The 20,463-nt window shown below is 34.5% G+C and overlaps 1 long non-coding RNA gene across 1 annotated transcript in view; it reads right to left on the bottom strand.

The window, feature by feature from the left end:
• Positions 1-820: 820 nt before the first annotated feature.
• LOC121037872 (uncharacterized) overlaps positions 821-20,463 on the bottom strand; it is a 69,295-nt gene continuing 49,652 nt past the window's right edge. Inside the window, exon 2 of the long non-coding RNA XR_005794033.1 lies at positions 821-969. This is a non-coding gene — a long non-coding RNA (uncharacterized LOC121037872). The remainder of the gene's footprint in view (positions 970-20,463) is intronic.

Here is a 20,463-nt window from a genome sequence, read left to right as displayed (position 1 = left end):
GACCACGTAGCACTTATTCACAGGGATGATGAAATCTGAGTTGCAAAGGATGACAGCCTTACCTTTTAGAATAGATATTATTTCTTATTTTTGGTAGAAATTCTTTAATCCATTTTTCTCTGTGAGTCCTTGCTCTGGATGGCAAGGGGAGCAGTTCTTCCTTTTGCATTATCCTCTTTTGTAACATCTAAAGCTGTAGCAAGAAAGGGTGCCTTCCAAACCAAGAAACAGACTCTTAATTACAGAGAACAATGTGATGGTTACCAGAGGGGAGGAAGTGGGGGATGGGTTAAACGGATGAAGGGGATTAGGGAGTGTACTTGTTGTCATGAGCACCTGGTGTTCTATGGAAGTGTTGAATCACTGATTTGTACACTTGAAACTAGTATAACACTATATGTGAACTAACTGGAACTTAAATAAAAACTTTAAAAATAAAAAATAAAACACTTATATTTTAATGAAGTAAATAAAGTGTGCCTTCATGAGGTGCTGCAAACTTTTTCAGCTTCTGGCCTTAGCAAGTTCCATGCCTGAGACTTGTTTTAATGCTCAAAAGTCAAAGGTTTATCTTTGACTAGGATAAACAAGAGACATAACTAGCATTCCACTTTCCAACCTCTTTGCTTAGATCTGTAGTTCAGTGAGTGTGTGTTGAACCTTGAATGTTATATCAGAAACTTTGTTTCATTTCATGTCAAAAACTAAGCCAATGATATAGCTAAACTTTAAGGAACACATTTCATTATTATTCATTATAATTGTAATTCTAGATGTTGTATAATTCTAGATGTTGTAAAATATAGATTCTAAATCCTCAGCAATTTAACACAGTCAATCTTTATTTTATTTTTATGTCACAGTCTACCAAGAATCCTCATGGTTGAGGGGTCTTCGCTTGGCTATTTTTGGAAAATGATCTTCCATATTGTGGCTCAGTCCTCTTCTTGGTCTTCAGAGTCCTCTCCCCTAAGTAACAGGTAAAAAAAAAAAAAAAACAAAACAAAACAAAAAAAAAAAAAAACAACAACAAAAAAAACACACCTCTCAGGACAGCACACGTGCTTGTTAATTCAGAAGACACAAAAATATCATGTATGCTTAAATTTCATTTGCTACAAATAATCATCTAGATATAATAGGTGTTTGGGAATGTAATCACAAATTAGCACCATCTTTCAATCACCAATCTTATTAATGAGTGGAGTCTGAGTCTGATCAGTTAGTTGCTTTTAACATTGAATAAAGACATGAAAATTTAAAATATGGGATGCCTGTTTCTCTCAGTTGGTAGAGCATACAACTCTCGATCTCAGGTCATGAATTCTAGCCCCACGCTGGGCATAGATCTTACTTAAAATAAATTTTAAAAATATTAATAAGGATTACATAAGTATGTCAAAATATGAGACATCCTACGAAGCAAAACAGAGTTGGTTAAATGGATAATAAGTGATAATGAGAAAGGGGGCTGTTATTTTATCTCAGAGGGTAAGGGATCCACTGAGGTTCTTTGGGAAATGCCTTCCAGACAGATATAACAGCACAAAGACCTTTAGGCAAGTCAGGCTTAGAATTTTGGAGGAGAAATTTTAAAAAAGGATAGTGTAGTAAAAACAGTGAGGTGAGTATGGAAGGGGGTTGATCAGATATGTAACTAGGTGTGGATCGTGTAGCACCTTGTAGACCAGGTAAAAACATTTAATAATTTTCTCTGAGTGAAGTGGAAAGTTATAAGATGATTTTAAGCAGAAAAGTAATATGATCTTACAAAAAAGTTGAAAAATGATATTGTAAGAATATACATGATATTCCAAGAACCATATATATATGGTATATATATATGTATATCCTTCACTCAGTTCCCCTAATTTTACATTTTAAATAATTATAGGACACTTATCAAACTAGGAAATTAACATTGTTACAGTATTAACTATTCACAGATATTATTCAGATTTTACCAATTGCTCCAATAATGTACTTTTTCTGATCTAGAGTTTAACTCAGGACTTCACATTGCTCATAGCTGTCACATTTCCTTAGTCCCCTTCAGTGTGGGACAGTTCCTCAGTTTTGTTTGTCTTTCACAGCCTTGACACATTTGAAAAGTACTGGCTGATTATTTCATAGACCATCCCCTGATATGGATCTATATGACGTGTCCTTAGACTAGAATGAATTGTGTAATTTTGGCAGTAATGTAAAGAAATGATGCTTTGCTCTTCTCACAGTATCATATCAGGAAGTACAAAATGTTCATGCTACCTATCACTTTTTACTGGTAATATTAAATTTTGTTCAGATGGTACCTCTCAAGATTCTCTGCTATAAATTACTGTATTCCATTAGTAATTAATCACTATCTTGTGGGGAGATATTTTGAGACTATGAAAGTATTCTGTTCATCTTTATATATTTTACCCACCTAATTTAACATCCATCAATTATTCTTGCCTTCCAACATTTATAACTGGTATTTGCCAAATTGTGATTGTCTATGTCCATCATTCTTTCCACATTCATTAATTTGAATTCTACTCTAAGGAAGAATGCTTCTTTCTTATTCATTAATTCATTTGCTTCATTATTGGTATCGGTATTTAGTCATGGATATTTACTTTATGCATTATAATCTTATAACAGTGTTGTTTATTTTTTTGTTCAAAAAACTCTTATTTGGTCATTGATAGATCCTTCCTAGTGATTCCTGTAATTTTTTGATATGCTTCTATCATTTATAAAGAAATTTCTTATTTTCTGGTATGCCAAGATGTTCCAGGCTTATCTGGGACTTTCCCAGCCACAGTCCTGGAATTTTGTTCATTTTATTGGGAAATGGTATTTACAAACCAATATTTAAATGCTAGATGTTCTCATTAATTGCAGGATGCCATTTTTTGTAAGTCCCCTTAATGGACAGAGGTAGAAAATAGATGTACAAATACACACACACACGCACACACACACACGCACAAAACTGCCTCCATTTCTGTATATATTTAAGAAAAGAAAGACTAGTATAACTGATGTGTTGCCTGTGGACACAAGAGTGAAGTGAAATGAGGTTAAAATAAACAAGGAGCTAGGTAATGTGTGGTCTAATACACCATGACAATTCTAGATTTTACTGTAACAGTAATGGGAAGCCATTGAAAGGGGTAAAGCAAGTGCAACATGGGATTCATGATAACAAAAGATGATCTGCCTGTGAAAAGAGGATTGGAGTTTGGATCTACTGGGATGTGAGACTTAAAATAAGTAAAGGGCAAAAAAGAATAAGTGATATTAAAAAATAGTAGGAATAGGAAGTAGAGGAACTGAGGCACCATTATCTCTCTCTAAAAATTTGCATTAATATTATGGTCAGAATTCATAAGCTTTTCTTCTCATGGCAAGAAGGGAAGTAAAAGCAACTTTAGCATAGAGAAGAGATAATGCAGAAATAAATGCCTACGGAGGTTTTTATCATTTTGAGTAAACGGTTCATGACTGAACTTGTGTTGGAAAAATAGTTCCAATGTCTCATCCTATAGCAATGTAAAATGATTATGTGGAGTAAAGCCTAGCTCAGGAAAGATAGAAGTCTTTTCATCCAATCTCTCTCACACACACACATATACACACATGCACTCAAGCACACACACATGCGCTCATGGAGCCTGAGACACAGCCTATGAATAATGATTTTTGTTGTCTCAGCTGAGTCCTCTATCTGAGTCTTAGGAAATGAAAAAGATAGAAAGGCAACAATGCACAGACCTCAAAATACTGCCTGAGGTCTAATGGATAGTCTCAAAGAAGTAGATGTGGAAAAAGTAAAATACATCCATATTTGGCAAATGGAATGAATTTGCTAAATATATGGGAGACATAAATAAACCACATAGTTATTTTGCAAAAATGCAAAAACAAAGGAAAGAATTTCAAAAGAAAAGTTCAAATGAAAAAGAAAGGAGTCATTCACGGAAAATATCCTCCAGGAAATTCCATTTTTTCACAACAAACACATAGTTTCCCAGTTGAAAAGGGAAGAGGGGAAGCGAGGTTGTTAAAGAAAAGAGAAAAAAAAATCAGATGAACAATTATAAATGACATAATGAGACATAGTGCAACATTGATAAGCTTGATAAATATAAGGAGAAAAATATATTTAAAGATGTAGGGCACTTGGGTGGCTCAGTCGATTAAGCATCCGACTTCAGTTCAGGTCGTGATCTCATGGTTTGTGAGTTCAAGCCCTGCATCAGGCTCTGTGTTGACAGGTCAGAGCCTGGAGCCTGCTTCAGATTCTGTGTCTTCCTCTCTCTGTCCCTTCCCCACCCTCACTCTGTCTCTCTGTCTTTCAAAAATAAATAAACATTAAAAAAATCAAAGAGGTAATGTTATAACAAGAAGACATACACACACACTTCATACCTAATTTGTATTTGTTTTATATTTTGTTTTTATTATTTTATTTTTTATTATTTTTTAATGTTTATTCATTTTTGAGAGACAGAGCATGAGCAGGGGAGGAGCAGAGAGAGAGAGAGAGAGAGAGAGAGAGAGACAGAATCCGATGCAGGACTAGAACCCACGAACAGTGAGATCATTACCTAAGCCGAAGTCAGACACTTAACTGAGCCACCCAGGTGCCCCTGTTTTATATTTTGTTTTTAAATCCAAATTTTGAATATGAAATAATATAAACTTAGGTAAGGTTGTGGATTCATAGGATCATTCATGTTTCATTTGCGTCGGAAAACAAGCAAGAGAAATTCTTACACAGGCCATGCATAGGTGTGGTTATGTTTGTATAGGGTATAGTAGCGGGCCTTTGGAGTCAGGCTAGAGTCTATGAGTGTAGGAATGAATGACTATAATGTGGTAGTGCTGGCAAATTGTGGAACACGACGTCACAAAAAATCAATGGAATTTGTTTATATAGTACAACTTCAATAGGACTGTGAAATTATTAGATGAAAGTTAAAAAATACATATATGGTACTAATTATAAACATACATAAAACAATAAATGTATATATCTGTTTTTTAAGAATATATACTGATATGTTTACACTTTATTTCAGAGTGAGTGCTTAGTATGTGAAGGAGCAGATAATGGGAAGTAGGAAAGAGAGATAAAAATACTACAGTATTAAAATAATTTAGTTATGCTTTGGTTGGATCAATATGGCAATTACACAATGACCTCATGAGTTGATTAACTTAATACTGTATACCTGACACTCGCAAGAAATAAAGAAAAAAGATAAACGTATATATGATGGACATTATCCTCTTACCTGCGATGGAATGACTTCTGTAGCTATTTAAATGCATATTTACATTTTGGATTTTCATCAAACACTGTAGAAGCCACCAGCCCTGCCTCTGCCCCCATCTCTGTCTCTGTCTCTGTCTCTGTCTCTGTCTCTGTCTCTCTTAAACCAATAACTACACACAAGTATTTTTGGCATTTTTTCCCCACATAACACAATATATATTCATAACCAATGATTAGTTACTGATGTAACTATAAAGTTTGCATCTTAGTTTGATTTTATCTTTGCAAGTGGTATGTCATGTGTGAGATCAGTTGAAATGAAGTCATGGAATATTTTGTTAAATACATTGACAATTTTGTGACTACAGCAGACCGTTTTTTTAAATCACTATTAAATTTTCTAGAAATGATTTCTCTCTCTCAATTATTTTTAACTTCAATATTCCCTGTTTTTTTTGTCTTTTCTTTTGGTAAATATTTAATTATGAAATTAAATGTGTTTCTATCAAGAGAACAATCATAAGGAGAATCCTCAGTAGGTGCAAACCAGGCACATTTCCATCCTGGGACTTTGCACTTGCCGTTCTGTCTGCTTAGCACTATTTTCACAGCTATCCACCTGACTCACTCATCTTTTCTTCAAATCCTTGCTTAAATGGTATGTACTCAGAAGGACCTTCCCTATCCACCTCATTAAAAACTAGCCATTAATTAAATCATATTTGCTTATTTGTTTATTCATCTTTTTGCCATGGTATGCTGCAAGTAAACTGCATGAAGGCAAATATTTTTCTCAGTCTCCAAAATCTGCAAGTGTACCTTATATATAGGAGATAATATGAAACACTTGCTGAATGAATGAATGAATGAATGAAAGCTCTATTGTAAAGTTAAAAAAAAAGAGGAAGAACATCTTGCTTAGAAATAAATACACATGTGATGAAAAAAGTTTTTGGCATACATAGTCCATTGTGAGAATTTGCTTACTATTTACTGCCCTTAGTGTCTTAGTTTCTATAACATTAAACAATAGGAGTATAATTTTGCAACCACTTTTGTTGGAATGCATCAACACCAGATGCAATAACTAACTACTTTACGGAATCATCTTTTGAGAGAAATATTTTTCTTGAGATATTGACAGACCTGACCTTTGACAGTCAGCAACATACTGCTTCAAATAAATGATTATGTTTGACTTATTATCGTGTTTTAGAATCTCTGTTATACTATTTCACTACAGATTTTCTACATCTTAGGGAAAACGAAGAGGTTTAAGCTGTGGAAATTATGATTAACATAATACCCTTCAAATCTTGGGTCACCTGCCCAGGCTTCCTTAAAGTTTAGCTGCACTAATTAACTTCAACTTATTTTACATACAAACCCACAACCCCTTCACATGGAGGAAATAAAAATATTAATCTGTTAAAGGCCAAGAAATGACATTATAGAAATGCTTTGGAAGTAATAAAAATAACTTGCCACATAATTCTGAGGAAGTTATAGCCTCTGAAAATGTGTTATCTACTGTCCAGGCCTACATGGTCTGATAACGCATACAAAGCCGAAGATTCATATGCCGCCTGCCATCCCTAATGTGCCAAAGGAGCCTCTCAACTATTGAAGTAAATGGTGAAATTTAAGTAGTCTCAGTGACTGTTTAAAATATTTATCACTTACCCTGGATTCTTACAGCCTAATATATAGGACATTTTTACAATGATTTGTGTAAACTTTAAAATATGTGTCACCTGGAGTTTTAAAATGTGACTAATGACAAAATAGTGTGTTATAATTGCAAAGGCATCAAACATAAAGAAAATAATGCTAATTTACTAACATCATATACTCATAAAGCCATGAAATTGGCATTTTAAATGGCAGCGCTGGCATTTTTGCAAATACTCAGCTCCAATAATGGTTTTGATAAAAAGGTTAGGAGCAGAGAATGTTATTCTGTCAATTATATTGGAAAAACTAGTAGTTACAAACATTCAAATCAATAATAGACTGGAATTCATTATATACTGTGAAAGGTTCTTATAACTTTTATGACATATCAATTTAAAAATTATGATGGTTGTGTCTCAATAATTGAAAATTAAGGATTGAATCTTTCTCATTTATTCCTCCTCCCTCAAAAAAATTCCTGATGTACTAACCTCACACACTTTAAAAAATAATCACAAGTTTCCTGAAGATTTTATTTATTTTTAAAAAAACATTAAAGAAATGTTTTAAAAATTGTGTTTGAAAAGAAGCAAACATGGTTTTTCAAAGTGCTCATTTCCTTCTTATGACTGAAGTTTCTACTCAGAAATGTTCTTGATTTTCCAAGTAACATTCATCGATGTAATTTTGTTCTTGAAAAAATATTAAACCATTCATTGACTTAAGTTTTTGTTGAAACATATTCATGCATAAATCAAACTTATGGAATATTCTCAAAGTGACACACAAAAATAAGCAAAGTTGTCAGAAGTCATTCTTCTCATCTTTCCTTTCTTCTTAGTAAGTGGATTCCAACGTCTTCACTCCAAGGAACAGGCTTTGAGCATATTCAATTCAAATTCGCACTTGCGGTTTTAAAATGGCCACTTAGTCTAGTAGTAACTATTAATCAAGGCCATGATGTTTATATGCCAGTGATGTCAAAGTAGACTCCCTAATATTATTGAAGCCATGTTCAGACAGCAGCTGGGAGACAAGCAGTAATTGAACATATTTAAATATCCACCCCATGTACTGAACAGATTTCAATGTCTGCTGTGTTTAAGGTCCACTGGGTTGTGAAATGGCTGCTTCGTTCACACAGATGTTAATATCTCCAGGCTTTTCTCTAGCTTTGTAGCTTCTCATTTACATATCTGCAGTAAGTTTGGTGTTCATGAAGTGAGATACAGCTCCTTGTCACTACTCTTTGTTATAATAAAGCATGTTTGATACAAAATACTAGCGACTGGAATTACAGCTCATTAAGGCTTAAGAAGAAAAATAATAAGGAACATAGCAATAGGTATTCAGTCACCAGTGCTTCATTAGTTCTTTTACTGTTTAAATACCTGAAGCTGATGAATATAAATTACTCGTGAAAATGCAGTTTAAACAGTTTTATACTCTTACCTATTTTTTACTCTGTGTACACAGTGTATAAGATGATAATTCTTCTACAGTTGCATCCTTATTTTTTATATGTTCAGCATATTTTTCATATAGATATATGTATGTGGAGCCATATCCCCAAGCTATTTAAAAATAATTTCAAGTAAGATCAGGGGTTAAAAAGCCATATTAGCTATTTTTATTTCACATTCAGGGACAATGTTGCCTCTTCTGAAGAAACTGAATATACTAATACTTGAACTGTATTACCTGCCACACAGCTGGCATACTTCAATTAAATCTATTGTCTTTATGTACACCGTCCGTTATTTTGCTACAGTGCCTCTACTCCAGTAAACCTAAACGTACCTTGACAGTGAGCTGCTCAATCTTGGAATTCATCAGGACACACTCGAATGTTTCCTCATCTCAAATACTAATAATACTGCTACTTTTGATTTTGGCTTTGCAGAAATATGTGTTTAGAGTACGCTACGGTCTGCTTTGTAATCCATTTGGTCTGTTTCCTTAGGAGCACTTTGCCAACCTTTTTTATATGCCTACTTAAAAACAATACTTGTAAACAAGACTTACATGTTTCTGATTTTGATATTTTGTGTATCATGTAAATTATACCACCACATATGTATTAGTTCTCACTGAGAATGATCGTTTATTAGATTTTGAAGAGAACACAGAGAAAACACTTCTCCTTACATTGAAAAGTTCATGAAAGAATATAAAATGATAATACCATAGACATATGCTTAAAGATATATCTAATTTAGTCATCTTTAACTCTGAATCTGTATGTGTATATATATTGAAAATATACATATATATATGAGAACAAATATATTTCATTTTATTCATAAAATTATCAACTTGGAAAACACTTCTATGATATTTCATATTTAATTATTATATTACTATTTACCCTTTAAATTTGTTCAAGTTATATTTCAAATGCATGTTGTTAAAATACATGCATATACTTAAAAGGCATATACTTAATGCATATAAATTAATTTAATTATATATTATTAATACAAATGTACACAATGTATATACTTAAAATATATGCATATACTTTTAAAAATGCATATTATATACTTAAAAGATAGACTTCAAATGCATATACTTAAAAAGACGTGGTTTCATACAAAATTTTCCAGTTACAGTGGTAGTAACAACCCAGTTTATATTTAGTATTGATGAAGTGTTTGTGATAGTTTTCCAGCATTGGCTTATATAAAGGACATCAGAAGAACATAATATATTTTTTCTTAACTATTCTGTAGACTATTACATAAGCTGACTTTCTAGTTTATAAGAAAATTAAGTTTTCTGTTAACTGTTGAACCACAAATATAAATATTGCACCATTTTTGCCCTGAGAATCCTCTCTGTTGGTTTATTAACGTACTTCATTACATAGGCAAAGCTAAATCTGAAATAGCATGGGCCAAAAAATAGATGGAGATCAAGCAACCAAGCAGAGGTAAGGGCAATGAAGGTGGGCCTCAGAGTATAAAATTACCAGTCAGATCCGAACTACGTGACCCAAGCCTTGTCATTGAATCTCATGTCTTGCAACATAGTTTCGGTAATTAGACTTCTAATTTCTTTGAGCTTAAGTCTTGTTTTACCCAATGATTACAATTTTATTATAGTAAAAGAATACAAATTAGAATGAGCCAAAGGAAGAGATGTCTAAGGTGCACTCTGGGAAGTATCCAAATGTGGAGCTTCCATTGTCTTCAAGGATGCTTTACTCTTCTAAGTATCGATGTATCGATGTGTGGCGATATGTGTGAAGCATTTCTAACATGAGAATCTCACTGAAACTTCAATTTGAGAGTTTTTATTGAGGTTTCATCAAGTGGATATTGATTCATTATCCACATGGTCAAACTCAATCTCTAATACCCCATCCTTCCCCAGAGATGTCCTGTGGCCTAAGACCCATCCTCTAGTCTTAAGGTTATTCTGTCTTGTGAGGCCAGCTGTTGCCCTACATCATCTCCCTAGCATAACTATTGAGGGGTCCATTGTGAGTCAGCTTGTTAGCATGAACTGTCTATCAGGTATGGTCAGAGAGACCTTCCATGAATAACACTCCCATCACTTGGGAAACTCAAAGCATTTAGTGCTTACCTCCCAGGAACTGGGGCAATTTAGTACAAAATGATCCAACCAAGAACTAAAATGAGAGTCTGATCTCCCACATAGGTAGACTCTTGCTATCCACTGCTTTGGTCAACCATGATGCTACCCCCATATTAATCTGTCTAACCAAATCATAGACTCACCTGTGCCCAACCTTGTATGAGAGCACTCCATTTACACCCAACACCTGATGAAAAGTCAAGCTCCCTTTTTGAAAATTTAAATGATAAACATAGATGATAGATTATTCCTCCTATTTGGGCTAAAAACAAACACAAAAAATTTACTTTAAAATTCACATAAAATAACTTTTTTGATCATTTATTGCTATTTGTAATGCTTCAGCTTCCATTTTTGTTTTCTCATAGCCAAAATATTCTACAAATAACAGAATTTTAAAATTTGTTTTTAATTAAATTACCACATTTTAATAAACTCACTCATTGGCTGATAGGCTTCCTTATGTTATGGCAAGAGCATCAAACATCCTTCCCCTTTTCAATAATTTGAGTGTTTTTTGTTTTAATATGCACGTCACTGCTCTGGATTCAGCAGTAGGCCCAGATGTAAACATGTGCAACCACATTCCTTGCCTACACTGGCAGTGCAGTTAAGTTTGAAATACAATAAATGACTCATTACATGAACCCAGTCAAAAACAGGATCAATGTCTGTCTACACAAGAGTAGATAGATGGTAACTCTGAGATTTTTGCAGATAATGACTAATGTCTGTTGTCATTGTGAATACAAATTCTAGTTACATTAGACTCAGTAATTATATTCACAGTAGTTTTTACTTATATTTAAAATAAGTGTTGAAAGTTGCTTAGGTGCTGAATCATATTGATTATGCCATTAGTAAATAATGGATAGAATGTGAATACCTTTACAAACTATGCAGCTCTGTACACAAGGACCTTGAGCAATGATTCACCCTGAAATGTTTTATCCTTAACACTTTTTACTATAAAATGTATGCATTGGTATAAATGTATGGAAATTCAAGAATTTTGAGATATGAAAGAAAAAAAGTCTTAAGAAAAGTGTTTGTTTTTTTAATATTTATTTATTCAGAGAGAAGGAGACAGAGAGAAAAGAGAGGGCTGGGGAGGGGCAGAGAGAGAGGGAGAGAGAATCCTAAGCAGGCTCTGGGCTGTCAGCACAGAGCCCAAGGTGGGGGGGGGGGGGGGGGCTCTGTTTCATGAACTATGGAATCATGACCTGAGCCAAAATCAAGTTGTTTGTTTAACCAACTGAGCCACCCAGGCTCGCGGTCTTAAGAAAAGTTTTAATTCAAGCTTGAGGAATTTGAAATCCGAAACATCTAGTGCCTACCTAGAGTTTCACTGACGGAGTAAGAGATGTAGCCTGAACAAACTTAAGTGAGAGGATAAACAGGTACAGTTTACATTACATTTGCCCAAAACAACAGACAAGGCAGGGTGGCACCAGCTAGACAAAGTCTGCAAATATAGCCTCCATTGTTTGTTTAAAGGGATGAGATATATAGGATATATATGTATCCTTGGATAATGTTAATTATAATAATGGGGTGACAGTTGTGAATCAGACAGTTCACTAGGAATGCCTGATTCATAATTGCTACCCCATAATTATATATAAAACTATTATGTCACTTAAGGTACATAGTCTACAAAGCAGAATAATAGGTTTGTTGTGGTTTGTTAAGTAATAGATACTGACTCTGTATAGTCCTTACTCAGTTTTGATGCCTTTATGTGTAGGCACTACCTTAAAATGCATTTCTGTTTGGGATTGTTTACTTGCTCCCCATAGGTTCCATCATAAAGACTAAGATCCTTACTATGCGGTAGACTGTTAGTCTATTCCAATTTACTTTCCTGCAGTACTTCTCCCTGATTCTTCCCCATCCCATTAATGTCGTTGTTGACTTTGTGACCTACTCAATAAAATATGAGAGAAAATGACATGTGTCATTGCAGAACAGAAGCTTTAAGAGCCAACATACCCTCTGCCAATTTCCTCCTTCCAGGACTACTACCAGCAGCACTCCAGATAAAGGCTGCTCCATCACTTATGACCCAAAGTTAAGGTGACAAGGGACTGAGCTGCAGCTGACCTGTAATAGCTCTGTAACATAAATGAAAATTTTACGTCTGCTGTGTTAAGCTGCAGAGATTCTGATATTGTTTTTTCCTGCAGCATAAATTTAACTGATTCTGAGAGACACATTTTGACTTCTGATTTTGGTCATGATCTGGTACTTTATTTTCCAGCCACTATGCTGTATCACCGCTAGTTCTTTCCACGATACCAATCAATATTTTGTAACTCAAGCCATTCTAAATATTACAGCCAATGAAATATTTTAAAAGAAGTTTGATTTCATAACTAATAAAATTAATTCAGAGGTTAGAGAATGTCTCATAGTCTACCCCTTACTGACTCACATCTGACACCTGATCATTCTCCAGCGTCCCCCAGATTCCTCTGCTCCAACAGTAATGGCCCTCTTATGTCCTTGATCACTCCCTACATACTCCATTCTGACACAGGAACATTGTCTAACATCTGCCTGGCATGAATTTGCCCCTTCCATTTGGCATTCTTCTACTCTGCTTTCAGATCTCAACTGAGTCATTATTTCTCAGGAAGCACCCAAATTTCCTAAGCAGAATAAGAAATCTTAATCACTTTTGAAGTCACAAAACTGATTAATAGAATTGATAGAATGATATGAGCTGTAGCTAGGTACTCAAATTGGAAATGAAGACTATCATTTATATTAGTCTCACTCTTTTAATGTGTATTTTTAACTTTATTGGATCACAATGGGATATCACATATTGTTTAGAATATTTGTACTTTCTGACTCCAATCCTTAAAAAAAAGAAAAGGTATATGAGACATGTTTTCCTTATCACAGGTAAGGACAGTGGGTTTTAGGGATGCTCAGTTACTTGCCAAATGTTATCAGCTTTCAGAGTTATTAGAATTCAGTTTTCTCTGTGTCAAAATTTTCTTTCCAGTATAACATACACTTGAAGAAACCAAACAAAGCTTATTTTATGGATAAATCTATTGTTTTATTTTCCTCAATGAAAGCCAGAGGGAAATTACAAAATTTGTGGTTGTCCTGACACTTGCTGAATTACTTAGATCTTAAAAAGTGAATACTGCTCTTTAAATGTCTTAGTTTGAGTCTTTAGTCCTCCTGCTCTGAATCTTTTGTGATATTTTATGCCAATCAAATCCAAGTAGTAATTCAAGTGAGATGCATACCATAGTTTAGAAGAGTTCATTAGACTTGATGGAATCAGGTTTCTTAAGTAAACTGGCTTCTTACTAGACCCACTATGATGCCTTGACTTGTGTTCTACTGAAGATATATCTCTGTCTCAAATTTCCACAATCTGCCGACACTGACTTGGCTAGGTAATTGTCTCTTTATAGGTCTTATTAATAATTCAAAGAAAATCTTTCTGTGTTAGTACTGAGGATGTACTTTTCTTCTAGTGGTCAGACATGAGTATAAGGTTACTGTGGATATGTGGAAAACACAAACAGGACCCCAATTAAATTACTGGACACTAAGGAAGAAAAGACCAGGAAAATATGTATTCTCTTATACCCAAGGCTGTAGGCTCCATGAAAGCAGGAATTTTGCCATTTTAAAATGTCAGTATTTTAAAAAAGGTAACTATATGAGGTAATGTATGTGTTAATTAGCTTGATTGGGGTAATTTATTTTACATACAAGTCATTTTGTATGCCTTAAATATTAATTTTCAATAATATGTACTTAAAATTTCTCTGTTTCTTAGAATGTTTTGGTACCATATATTATAAGCTGTTTTTATTACTTAGTAAAATGTTACTTAGTACAAAAATACTGGTTTTGGTCACTATTTCCCCCGAAATCCCAGTCTTCCTTTCAGATCCTAAAGCATTGTTGTGATAAATTAAATATCAAAATTAAGGCATAGACTACTGAAATATACTTTTATTGTGATACCTAGGTATAGGACATTCTTGTGCATTTTGAAAATAAAGACATTCAAAAAATCTCCTAATCTCAAATATGTTGGGTAATTCTTAGGTATGATTCTTCCTACAAGGTAATATCAGGAGCAAAGTATCCCGTGCATGCTTCATAGGTACTAGAAAGGCATATTTCTTTCAAATATCCACAATGAAACACATATATGAATATCATAGCTTCTTTTTCTTCCTCCGCTCTCTCCAGACACTTTCTCAATTAAAATATGAAGCAATTTTCAAACATAGATTTAAAATGATAGGAAGCATTCTAAATTATTTAATTTTAGATAATAAAGGCAAATATTAGCTTTGAATTACTTATTAAGAGGGAATGATTACTTTACCTTAGAGTTTTAAAGCAAAGTGAGAGCATTTATTGCTGCCTTGAATAGAAATGCACACACACACACACACAAACTTCCTTTCAGTAATATTCTCTCATTCTCTCTCTACTTTCACCTGAAATCTTTATTGCTTGAGTTATTCCAAATTTTTCTACTACACAAATTCTGATTTTAGCCATTTTATACAGATGGCCTGGATTTCCATTGTGAGGGTGAACATTAGAGGAAGTCAAATATATCAGAGGTCTGGTTGTACAGAGTTTATGTGATAATAATGCACAAATGGTATGTGTATAATTCATTAAGACTATTGGATATTGCCGAGAATGTGTGTTATCTGGTATTTCTTAAGTTTATTTTCTAAACAAACATTCCCTGTATTTCTATGAGAGCATGATGAGGTAAACATGTTCTTTTGTCTAATGGCGACATTAATATCTGATTACATCTTAAGGCAGTGGTCCAAAAGTTATGAAAAGAAGCCATATTGAGAAATCTAGCTCATGCTAACATCCAAGTACTACACTATCTGTTTCTGGAGATGAAAGATCTAACTTTTTATTTATTGTTTTGTTTTTGCTGTATGGATCATAATAGCTCTTCTTTCCATTTGTAAATGAGACATTTCATGTCATTAGTTTGGTAGTAACATAGTGAAACCCTATGACAAGCTGAATTTGTCTATCATCATGTATTCCAGTGCATCCTTTCCCTTTAATCACTTCATTAAATCTGGGACTATTTCTGCATCTCTGTGTGTACACAGATGGAAACCTTATGGGGAACCCATCCTCACTTTCAAACAAAGCTGTTTATTCCCGTTAAAAATTTCTAATATATATTGTGCTTATGGTTGGGTGCTCACCATATTATAGAAAATCTTTAACAAAAGAAAAACATATTTCAAATTTGTTTCAAACATTTGTAGTGATGTCACAAGAAGCATCACCAAAAAAACCAAAACTCGCCTGCATCATCTTCTCCTATTATTTATTTATTTATTTATTTAGGGCTATTTAGCTAGACAAATAAAAATCTGGCAACCCTCCTTCAAAAAATAGGCCCTAATTTTATATACATTATTATAATTCATTTATTCCTTCAATAAGCATGTATGTTTTGCTCTGCACTACATTCTAGTCCATGAAAAAATAATTTAAGGAAACAGTCATACGGCATTGTGACTGGGTTTCCCCCAAAAGAGACCCTGAGAAAAGAATGTCAATGCATGTACATTATTTTGGAGTTGCATGAAACTCACTTAAGGAGGTGAGCAAGTGGGAAGGAAAACTGGTAAAGGAAGGGAGTCAAAAAAAGAATGTTATTTATACGCTAGGGAAATTCTGGGAAATGCTGTAAAACACCATTGAGGTCTGAGCGGTCTGAGTATTTAGGTACTTGGGTGGATTGAGAGGTAAAAGACTAGGAGGGTAAAGGATGGAGAGAGAACTTGGCTGGATGGTGGTCTTGGTAATTCACAAGCACATTTTGTCACTCTGGCCGAGAGAGCAGGCATCTAGTGTTCTAGACAGAAGAGAGGGAGAGAGAGAGAGAGATGCATGAACTGGCCAAAGTGGACTACAGGGATATGGACAGGGCATTTATGTCATCTCCTACAGGCCAACTGGGGTCTTTAGTATGTGTGTTTGTATCCTTTGGATAATGACAGAGAACCTAAAAGATGGAAACATTAGTCTGGGAGTTAAAACATCCAAATTCTGGTTCCACACTGACAACTGTAGTAGGCTTTGCTGTTCTTTTCTTTTTTATTATTTTTATTAATTTATTTATTCTGAGGGAGGGAGAGGAAGAGAGGGAGAGAGAATCCCAATCAGGCTGTACACTGTCAGTGCAGAGCCCCATGCGGGGTTGATCTCAGAAACCATTAGGTCATGACCTGAGCCAAAATCAAGAGTTGGAAGTTTAACCAACTGAGCCGCCCAGGCGCCCCCTGATGTTCTTATTTTTATGTAATCTGTGCTTCTGAGATACTATTAATCTTGATCCTCAAACATTCATGATAGAAAACAAAGGTGATTTATATGATGTTAATTGTGAGAACTGGAGCTCCCTTCACATCTCTGCCAAATCATCGTTTGATCATCTAAGTGGTTTTTCACAAGTTGGCATCCTCTATTCTCCTTTCCAGCTTAATTTCACAGACGTGAAACCTTACACTATATTTTGAACTGAAAGTGGCAAATACAATACCAATGACTAGTGAAAAAGTGCTGCAGCTGCTGACACCTTGCTAATGCCTAAGAATGGTCTTGTAAAGTCACTGAAAGCCTACATTAAAAGTGCAACCATGAGCATTCTCTTGCTGCCTTGCTGTTGGATTAAATAATAAGAATCAGAGGTTCTCAGTATCCCAACATTCACTTTTTTTTAAAACTCTTTTGCAGGCCTCTTGCCTTTCTACATGAGTGCATGAGAACTGGGTCTGAGGGTCATTTGTGTTAGATACAACATTTTATTAAACGTCTCTTAGCCATTCTTTCTTTTCTTGAAACGTGTGTATGCCACTCTCCCAGGATAAAGGTTGACTTACCATAGAGACTCTTATTTAGGTTTCTTGATCAGCTCAGTCATTCAGTAATACTCAAACATGCTACAATGCCAGGATAAACAAAGGTCAAGCAGTTTGCTCTGATTAGACTGTGACACTAAAATCTTATGACTCTTTATAGATGTTTATGCCCCTGCTTGCACTATGCCATGAAGTGTGAGCTGGCCTGTGTGCACTAGTGGCTATGATCTTGCTGTGCTTTAGCTGAGAGAGTGGAGATATATATATATGTGTATATATGTGTAGAGAGTGGAGATATATATATGTGTATATGTGTATATCTACACATATATATATCTCAGATGTACATCAGATATATACATCAGATATATACACAGGCTGAATACTGAGTACACCTGAATGAACAGTAATATAGTGAATTAAACTTCATTAGTCTCTGGTATAAAGGTATCATATGTTTTTCAAATGTCAAAACCAAAGTGATATGTGTGTCAGTTTAATGACTATTCAGAAAGAACAAACTTGAAAATACCCTTCTGTGAGTTTGCTGCTGACAGTTTATCATGATTGAAAATAGAATGTCTTGTGTTCATGAATTTTGAACATGGATAAATAGTGTGTCCTTATGTTCTCCTTCAACTAAGATGCTGTTGCTGACCTCCCACATTTCATATCCATCATGAGATGAAACCCCATTAGCAAAGTTCACTTCAGAATTTGTCCTCGTCAATGCAAGTTTGTCACAAAATATTCCATTCTCCTGCGTGAGATTGTGAAGGAATCATTATAGGGAGATGTGTTGGATAAACTTAAAGCAACAGCGCATTGTTGTGATGAACTCATTAGCATTGCCACTGCTTCAGGAATTTTTTATATCATCTATAAGATAGGACACATAGATAAACAAAATCTCATTAAAATCTTGATGGATATCCAATACTAAGCAATTTATTCCCCTTTGTTCAAAGGAAGGCGCCACATGTGCATGTTTGTTTCTGACAGAGAAGATGAATTTTTCTGTATATTCTATTTTCCCCATACTTTTCCTTATGTCTTGACCATGCTTATCTGAATGGGATCAGTTGTACTGAACCAGCAACCAGTGCTTTCATAAGAGAAAATTTGTACTCTCTTTTGAGTCTTGAAGTGTTTTTTGTTTGTTTGTGTTTGTGTTTGTTTTTATTTTTATTTTTAATATCAGGAGAACAGGCCAAAGTGTAACTGACAGATGGAGGCTGGAGCCTTGTAGGGTAAGGCACAAGTTTCATTTAATTTGATCCTATACAGAACAAAGCACAATGCCAAGTATAATGCTTTCTGATGGATTTTGATTAGCTGTGCTTGGCTAGCTCCTCTTTACATTACTTCAGTTCACACTCATTTTGAAGACTAGATGGAATTTCTTCATAGCAGTGGCATGTGTATTTGGCGCAGGGGATAATCAAGCCTGGCTACTGTTTCCCTTGCTTACTCACATACACAATAACCTGCTTTCCCTGCTGCTTTACAAGAATTATTGAAATATTTTCTCCCTATTGCCAGCTGGATCAGTCTCTGTGACTTCCTTATATTTGATTATAAATATTGTTTCAAAAATAAATGCATTATTCCTTGGAATACAAAAATAGGATGGGAAGTCACCTTGAGTTTTGCTTGGTGTTACTCTTGTCTTCAGTATAAAACACAATCTGAGTCCTCCCTGAGAATGAGAATTTTATTCCTAATGACCTCAAAGAAAGAAGATTCCATAACCTTTCAAAATTCTACCCTCTATTTATCAAGCTGCAATATTGACTTTTTTTAACCTGTTTCTGGAGATTAGGCTTATCTCACCCTATTTTTTTTCTCCACTCAGTGAAGATAGGAAAAATATGTCTGTGTCTGGGGTTTATCAAGCTTGTGTGCTTTATTAATGTTTATAAGACTTTTAGATAAATTATATTTAGCCTATCTATTTCTTCCTTTTCTTTTCTTTTTTTTATTCAATTATTATTCTATTCTTATGGCAACTAAAACAACCACTTTTGAATAACAAGGAAATGAAGTCATTATATTCAACTTAATAAAGCTAAGTAAAAATTCTATTTCTGCAGTTAAGTTTGCCTGAAAGTTTAAAGGATCTAAACTGTTAGGGCAAAGATTGATACTTAACATTTTCTATATTTGATGTGCATCTTTTCTCATAATTTCCTTGAAATGAGAGATATGGGGAGACATCATTTGTCTCAGAAAAGTAATACACTGTTATTTTAATACATACATCAATTATTTTTTTTCAATTTCTAGTTAAAATATAACACACATAAAAATCCACAAGGAGAATTGACAGTACTAGCAATTTGGAAATAGAAACTTGGAGCTGAAGAGGAGGTCTGGTCTAGACATGAAGATTTGGTAACCTTAACATTGATGTGAACAAGTAGCTTAGTGCACATGGATGAAGACTGAGATTTCTGAATCTCAGAAATCTGCTCACAACAGCTGGTGATGAAACACCCCAGGCCTTTTGACAGATCCCTTCCTCTCTCTCTCTTTCTCCCTGTCTCTCTCTCCCTTGCATGTATGTGCATGCACATACGTATACACACACACACACACACACACACACGAGTAACCTATTAACCTCCAAGCCATCAAGAACTTTGAAGGGCCTTGGGCCAGCTGGCTCAGCGTTTTTTTGTTTTTGTTTTTGTTTTGTTGTTGTTGTTTTTTTTCCTGGTGATATAGTCTGCAGGCTGTTCTTATTTTGCACATAGTATGACCCCTTGTTCTCTATACTCACTTCTTCAAGAACAGAAAAAACATGACATTTTTTTCCATTTTGCTTTAGAAGATCTCCATTGATAAAGACCAAATCCTCTGGGTTTTATTACCATGAATTTTGCAATAAAATGTTTGCTATTTGCTCACTTAAATTCAGGTTTAATATTCTGCTTTTCAAGTTCTTGCCTACCTGGCTAAAATTGCTCATGCTTCTGCTGGACCCTAATAAGATGTGTTTGCTTACTAATGTAGTATATT

The sequence above is a fragment of the Herpailurus yagouaroundi genome, unplaced genomic scaffold (assembly GCF_014898765.1).
Source record: "Herpailurus yagouaroundi ecotype Mexico unplaced genomic scaffold, PumYag 164, whole genome shotgun sequence".
NCBI lineage: Eukaryota > Metazoa > Chordata > Mammalia > Carnivora > Felidae > Herpailurus > Herpailurus yagouaroundi.
Note: the sequence above shows the minus strand (reverse complement) of the source record. Positions and strands in the feature narration are given on the sequence as shown.